Here is a 7,755-nt window from a genome sequence, read left to right as displayed (position 1 = left end):
TCAATTTGAATATCTTGTCTTTATGTCTTCATTGATTGGATTAGGATTGCTCTCATTGCTTTAGGTTTTGTGATTGTCCTAATTGCTATTTGTTTTGATGATTTTCAATTTCCTGATCTACATTTTTGGTGAACCTGATGTGAACTAACCCTTTAACCATGTTTTGAGTGTTTTTGAGCTGTTTGCAAGTGAAAAACTCAAGAAACAAGGTGACTCAGAGCTTTTTGGACACTTATGTGCTTGTGTTGAGGCATTTTGTGCCTGTGTTGATGGGTTTTGTGCCTGGTAGATGGATTTTGTGCCTGTGTTGATGGGTTTTGCGCTTGTGTTGATGGGTTCTACACCTGTGTTGGGTCATTCTATGCTTGTGTAAGGCTAGAAATAGAGGTAAAATCAGTTGTTTTTACTTCCAAATTTGTTTGTCTTCATTCTATTTTCTGCATTTTGGTTTTTCTTGGGTGCTAATTCTCTATGCAGCATCTTGGCATTACGTGTGGTGAAGACTAAAAATGCAACTACTAACGAATCTTATGCAGGATGTGGTCAAAGACTCTCATTAAAACATCTTGCTTGTGATTTTTAAAGTAGTTGCACATTTCATTTCTTAAATGTTAATGAACACCATGCATGCTTTGTCTATTTTTAATTTGATTGCATGTTTTAACCCTTAGAACTGGGCCTGCCTCCTGATTTGCCTGGCATTTCGCACAGGCATTGGTGAGAGGGAATGACCCAAAGTGGTGATGGGCTAAAGCCAAGCTCTTTCAAACCACTCTAAATAACTGTGGATGCAATGAAATTTGTAGACAATGGGTGTTGGAATGGTATTGTGATGATTTATTCACTGGATCAATACCCACCCGAATGAATGCCCTTACTAGAATCTCTTGTTTTTAGATGCCAAAGTCCTTCTATCTATTGGCTTAGGCATTATGATATGCGCATGCCAAAGACACCTCTAATGTACTCCTCAGTTAGAGATACCAAGTTCTTGGGAAGTGATGCCCCTTGAACTCGAAGCTTGGTATGCCCAAGAAGTGAGTGCACTATAAGGGGGATCCAGTCTTACCAAGTGTCTAACTATCTGGCTGAGTGTTGTATTTTATGGTTAGAGGATTCAATAGATATTGCCCTTGCTAGCCATAGGATTTGTTGTGAATGTGCTTGATTTTCTTGAGTCAAAGTCAAACAAACATTTTGTCTTCTGTGATTGTCAAAAGTTAAATCAAAAACAAACTTTCAAAGGTGCTCATAATCAACTTGGGTTTTTCAAAATCAACAACCTTCAATTCAAAATAAAATCCAAACAAAAGTCCAAATTTTTCCATGTATTCATCCAACATTTGAACATGGCTTGTCAAGACATTGAATATCTTTGTTTCAAAATTCATGTCACTTTAGGCTAGGTTTTGCATAGTCCAACTTAGGTCCTAGGGAATATTTTTATCTCCCTTCATTTTAGTCCTTTTCATTGCAAGTGTCCTCATTTTGCACTTAGGTTTAAAATCATTTCCCTAAGATTGCATTTCATTGTCATATCCAAGCTAGATTTCCATTTAGGTGAAATTCATGCATTATCCATGTCATGCTAAAATTAGGTCTTGGCTAGGTTGTATTTTGCATATTCCAAGTCATTGGTCTTCGCATATCCTTATCATTGTATTGTCATCTTGTCATATCATATCCTTAGATCATTTTCATGGCATATCCTAAGTCTTTGTCATAATCATTGCCTTCTTGCAGTTAGTCTTAAAATTTTGGTTTGTCAAACTTGAAAAATCAAAACTTTGGATGATACCCTAAGTTGTTGTTAGAGAGTCTTGACCTTGTCTATAATTTGTCCTTTCATTAATATCATTTTTGTCAAAACTAGCTTAGTATCCAAGCATATAGGTGAGACATTGTCAATTTGTCCTATTGTCATTTGGTCCTTTGTCCTTTAAGGTCTTGGCTTCATTTCAACTTCCCAAGGTTGAGTCTTTAGCTTTGCATTCAAAAAAGTTTGTCTAAATCTTGAAAAACAACAAAAACATAGGTTGCATTCTTGCCATAGATTGCATTTTCATCTATATAGGTTGCATATCATACATTATACTTTTAAAATCAAAAAAATCCCAAAGATATTGCATTTGCATAGTGACATGCCTGTTGAAACAAGGTCAAAATCTAAGAAGATGGGCGAACCAACATATCAACCCATTGACAATGTATCAAACTCACAAGTTGAAGGTTCATCAAACACATCATCACCACAATATGGAATGGTTCAACTTGGACCACCTCCATTATATGAGCTAGTGTTTGTACCCATGAAACCAAGATATGGGAGTGTTCCACCAACACCAAGGGAAAATGTACCTTTTGACTGGAATCAACTGAACTTGCAACATGAAATTCAAACTCAAACATTACATGAGGAACAAACTCTTTCACAAGGATTTGGTTCAGATCAAGGTATTCAACAAGAAATAAATCCAAATGTTTTACCAGATTCTTCATTAGATTTTGATTCTTCCAATGATATTGATATGTTCCTTAAAGATCCGAAGTTGACAAAAAAGATGGATAAATTCTTGAACAAGGTCTTTAAGATGTTTCCACAAAAATATCTTGATATGATGAGTAATGTGACCTCCTCAAATGAGCAAATTAATGTGTAAAAACAACAAGGTGATGAGCTGCTAAGTTTCTCTCCACATCCAAATGAAGAAACTATGCAACAAGAACCTCAACCCACCTTGATGAGTAAGCGTGCTTCAAAAACTTTGATAGTGACTATCCCACAAAAGTCAACATTCAAAACAATAAAAAATCCATTATTTAATACAACACCTTTAGCACAAGATCAAATAATGGCCACACAAATGTTGATAGTTGTCCCTGAACAAGAAATGATTCCTCAAATAATTGCAAGTGGATCAAAATCTAAGATGCAAGAAAGCTTTACGACTAGAATGACTGATCTTACTAATGTTCAAAAAAATCCTGCAATGCAACAAAGTTTTTATGTCCCATCAAGTTTGAAATGTTTGGCAAATACTCAAGTACCTATTATGCAAAATATTGTGATAGATCCTTTGATAGTAGCAACACAAAGAGCCACAAATAGTGGTGTGCACCAACAAAAAGTGTTGCAACAATTGAGGAATGCACAAAAGGCATAATCAAATGTGCAAATAGGCAATGCACAACAACAACAATATTGCATTCAACAACATGTTACAGTGTCTTCTGCACCATTACAAGTTAATTCAAACTTGGAACCACCACAATGGGTTGGAAAAACAACATAGCAAGTCAATGCAAGTGCCATCCCCCATCCCAAGGAGAAACAACAGAAACCTCCCAAACAAAGTTTTTTGCAAATGATGGGATTTACATCAGGACAACAACAGTTGGCACAAAGTTAGCAAATTCTGATTCGTTAGCATCAACAACAACATGTGCCTCAATATGGGCTAGGAAAGACAAGTTATCATACATCACAACCACAACTAATGTCCATGCAATATGAAGAACACCCTCAACTGCAATATCAACCAAGGCTACAAATGATGATCCCACCACAAGAAGCACATCAGAAGGGTCAATGTCAAGACATGGAACAACCACAACAACAAGAGCTATATCAAGAACTTTATATGCCAGAGACACCAAAGACAAGAATTTCAAAGCATCAACAGCCAATGGAGAGCAAGATGTATTGACAAAGATTACACCCAAGAGTGAATGATGAACTTCCAAAATCTTCATTACCAGACACATTTGCACAACAGCTTAAGAAATTGCAATGACAAGTCGACACATTGGAAACCAAAGGGACAAAGAAATTATACACAGATCAAGATTTATGTCCTAATCCATTTGACAAGAGCTTGTACATGCCTCCCTTTCCTAAGCATTTTGAGGCACCTAATTTTGAGAAATATAAAGGGAATGACAATCCAAAAGACCATATTCGAGCATTTTTTGTAGCATGTACTGAAGTGAGCTATGAGGAAACATATTTGATGCACTTATTCACACGTAGTCTCACATGACAAGCCATGGATTGGTATTCGCATTTGCCAGGGAACATAAAGACATGGTCAGAATTGGCTCAAAATTTTATATCACACTTCGCATTCAACATTGACAGTGAAGTGAACCATTAGTGACTTTCTTGCAAAGATGGTGAAGCTTGTACAGTTGTTCTTCCCTAGATATACCTGAAGAACAACAAGTGAACTTATTCATTCAAAATTTGGTCCCAGAAATGATGTATGAGCTCAAATTGAAAAGTTCTAGCACCATTGAGAAGCTCATTAAGAAAGGGATGAACATTGAAACTACTCTTGTAGCTAAGGGACTCATTAAACTCAACAAAGACAATGATAACACAAACAATTCAAGGGAGAAAAATAGATTTTGGTACAAAAACAAGAATGTCACTAATGATGGAGTTGTCGACGCAAGAGCAGTGAATGCAAATCAACCCATGTTCATGATAAAGAAATTGAGTGCTCCTAATGTGTCAGCTATGCAACAAAATCAAACACAAGCAAGCAATGTTACTCAATAGCCATAATACCAATAGTATAATCAACAACAAGTTCAACAACAAAACTAGCAACGAAAACCTTTCAGATCAAGGGATGGGCCCCCTCGACAGTTTACGCCATTGGGAGAGCCTATTGAGTTAGTAATGAAATAATTAATACAAGCAAATTTTATCAAGTTACTAGATGTCAAGGAAGAACCATTGGTAAAGCTGCATTGGTGGAATGAAATATTGTGAATACCATCAGTCAAAAGGACATAAAACCACATCATGTTTTCAATTGAAACATATGATTCAAGACTTGTTAGATCAAGGAGTAATTGAGGTAGACCCACCCAACGCGACCTCTAACACTGATCATACAATTTTCAAAACTCCTTTTCTTGATCATGACAAGGGTAAAGCATCTTCTTCAAACTCTACCCAAACAGCGAATCTTAATTATGCAAATAATGGTTATAACAATGTCATCAATTGTTTTCAAGCATCAAATGAGTATGTTTCCACCATAAGAATAAAGGGACAAGATCCTTCTTGTGCAGTCACCACTTGTCGATCCAAAATAGTCCTAAAAGGAGCTCCTGTAATTCTTCCTAATTCAAATCCTATGAGTCAATATAATCTCTTAGATCATCTGGGAAAGACACCTGCACAAATATCAATTCTTGAATTGTTAAAAATGTCCCCTATGCATCGCACAGTCCTAGATAAAGCTTTAACTGAGTCCACTATCCTGACAGACATTGATGTTGACTAGTTTCAAGCCTGAATTGGACATCTAGCTGTTTCCCAACAAGTTGCCTTTTCTGATAATGATATTTCCCCTGATAAGCTCCCTCATAATGATCCTTTACATCTAGAAGTCTTTGTCCATAATTGCAAGATCCAACAAGTCTTGATAGATGGTGGAGTAGGTCTTAACATCTGTACCTTGAGAGTAGTCATTGGTCTTGGTTATACAGAAAATCACATTGATTCTTCCCAAAGAATAACAATCAAAGCATATGATGATGCTGAGTGCCCATCTAAAGGGGTAATTTCATTGCCTATCAAAGTTGGTCCAGTGATAGAAAACACTTTCCTACAGGTCCTAGACCTCGATCTCCCTTACAATATGATTCTTGGCCATCCATGGATCAACGCAATGAAAGCAGTTCCATCTACTTATCATCAATGTTTAAAATATCCTTACAATGGGACTGAGATAACAATTCCAGGAGATTGTAATCCATTTCAATTTTGTGCTAATCTAAAGGATTCCCCGTAGTAACAAGTCCCAGTCAATAGAGAGGCCCACTCACATAATTATGTGGATCCTAATGAGTTGTTAGATGTTGTCAAAGGAAAATTGAAGACACAGGACCAAGGATGCAGAGAATATTCAATGGCTTAAACATTCCTCATTGGGAATTTACCAATATCTCAAAAATCACATGGCAAACCACATTTGTTGCAAAAGGAACGTAAGATACTCATTCAATATCAGCCCCCCACTACATTTACAAAATGGGGTGAACTTAACAAGGAAATTTTGGATGATGATGTAATAGATTCACTTTATAAGGATCAAACTGATACACCACTTGTTAAGTTGCTAGTGGAGCAGCATGGAAAAGGGTTTACTATACTGCATAAAAATGGATATGATGGTTGTAGTGGTTTGGGCCCTGACAAGAAAGGAAGATTAGAACCTATTATACCTAAGATGCAACCTCCAACTTTAGGGTTAGGTTTTGTACCATTGCAAATTGGAACCTCATCTACAAAAGTGACCACATGTGGAAAGGGGCATGACTTTGATGATGAAACAACACCTGAGTATATCCAACTTGAAAGTGATTCCAATGAATGGGAGTGGAGTTCTTTTTCTTCTAGCTCCTATGCCCTTGAAAATGTTTTCCTTGACCCTGATGATTTGCCCATGGAAGACAAACATGAAATAACTTCCCCTCCCAAAATGTGTCCTAATGCTTGGATAGAGTCATTTTGGGATCCAAGCTTCGAATCAAATACGAGTAGTTTAGACAGTGATACCACATACATTTCTATTCTTACCATCTTGGCCCTAACTCTCCTTGAAACCAATGCTGACATGCCCCTCATCTATCGACAGCTTATCCAACATGACCAACAAGAACCACTTAAATTGGATTGTTTTCAAAATGATGAAGCCATTGCAAAATTCCTTGGACTATGGGAAGGCATACAATGAGGTGATCATAAGGTAGGGTTTGCTATTGATTTAGATTCCACAACATATTTTGGGGAGTCAACTCCATCTTCTAGTCATAAAAATGAAAAAGCAAAAGAAAAAGTAAAAAATCAAAAGAATGGGTCTTTGAGTGAAAACCTTAAGGCACTCTGACCACGAAAAAGTAAAAATACAAGACATACCTGTGGGTGAAAACCTCTCTGAGGTGCCCAAAGGTGGAAGATTGGACATAGCCTCATCAAGTCAGGATAAATCAACATTGCTTGTGGAAATGGCCGAAGAGATAAATTTGGGTACACCTGACAACCCTAAGGTCATTCATTTTGCTGCTTCTCTATCAAAACAAGAAAAGATTGATTTTGTCAATTTCTTTCTCAAGAAGAAGATTAGTTTTGCATGGTCTTATGAAAATATGCCTGGCCTTGATCCAGAATTAATCCTTCATCACTTGCTATTAAAATTAGGTGCCAAGCCCATCAAACAAAAACTCAGAAAGATACATCCCCAGGGGGCTCTCTTAGTCAAGGTAGAACTCAAAAAATTATTATATGTGGGCTTTATCAGACCAATTGATTATGTAGATTGGATTTCAAATTTGGTACCAGTTAGCAAAGTAACTGGGGGCATAAGAATCTGTATAGATTTTAGGGATCTCAATAAAGCATGCCCTAAAGATGACTTTCCACTACCGAATATAGACATTATAGTTGACATGACTGTTGGATATGAAATGCTATCATTGATGGATGGTTTTTCCAGATATAATCAAATTCACATTTCTCCTGAAGATCAACACAAGACTGCATTCACATGTGCTTGGGGTACCTACTGCTGGAATGTGATGCCCTTTGGCCTTAAAAATGCTAGAGAAACATATCAAAGAGCTATGACAACAATTTTCCATGATTTTATGCATACTTTGATGGAAGACTATGTTGATGACCTATTATGCAAATCCGTCACAAGAGATAGTCATCTAGCCATCCTTGGCCCAATCTTTGAT

The sequence above is a fragment of the Cryptomeria japonica genome, chromosome 11, assembly GCF_030272615.1.
Source record: "Cryptomeria japonica chromosome 11, Sugi_1.0, whole genome shotgun sequence".
NCBI lineage: Eukaryota > Viridiplantae > Streptophyta > Pinopsida > Cupressales > Cupressaceae > Cryptomeria > Cryptomeria japonica.
This window is presented reverse-complemented; position numbering follows the sequence as displayed.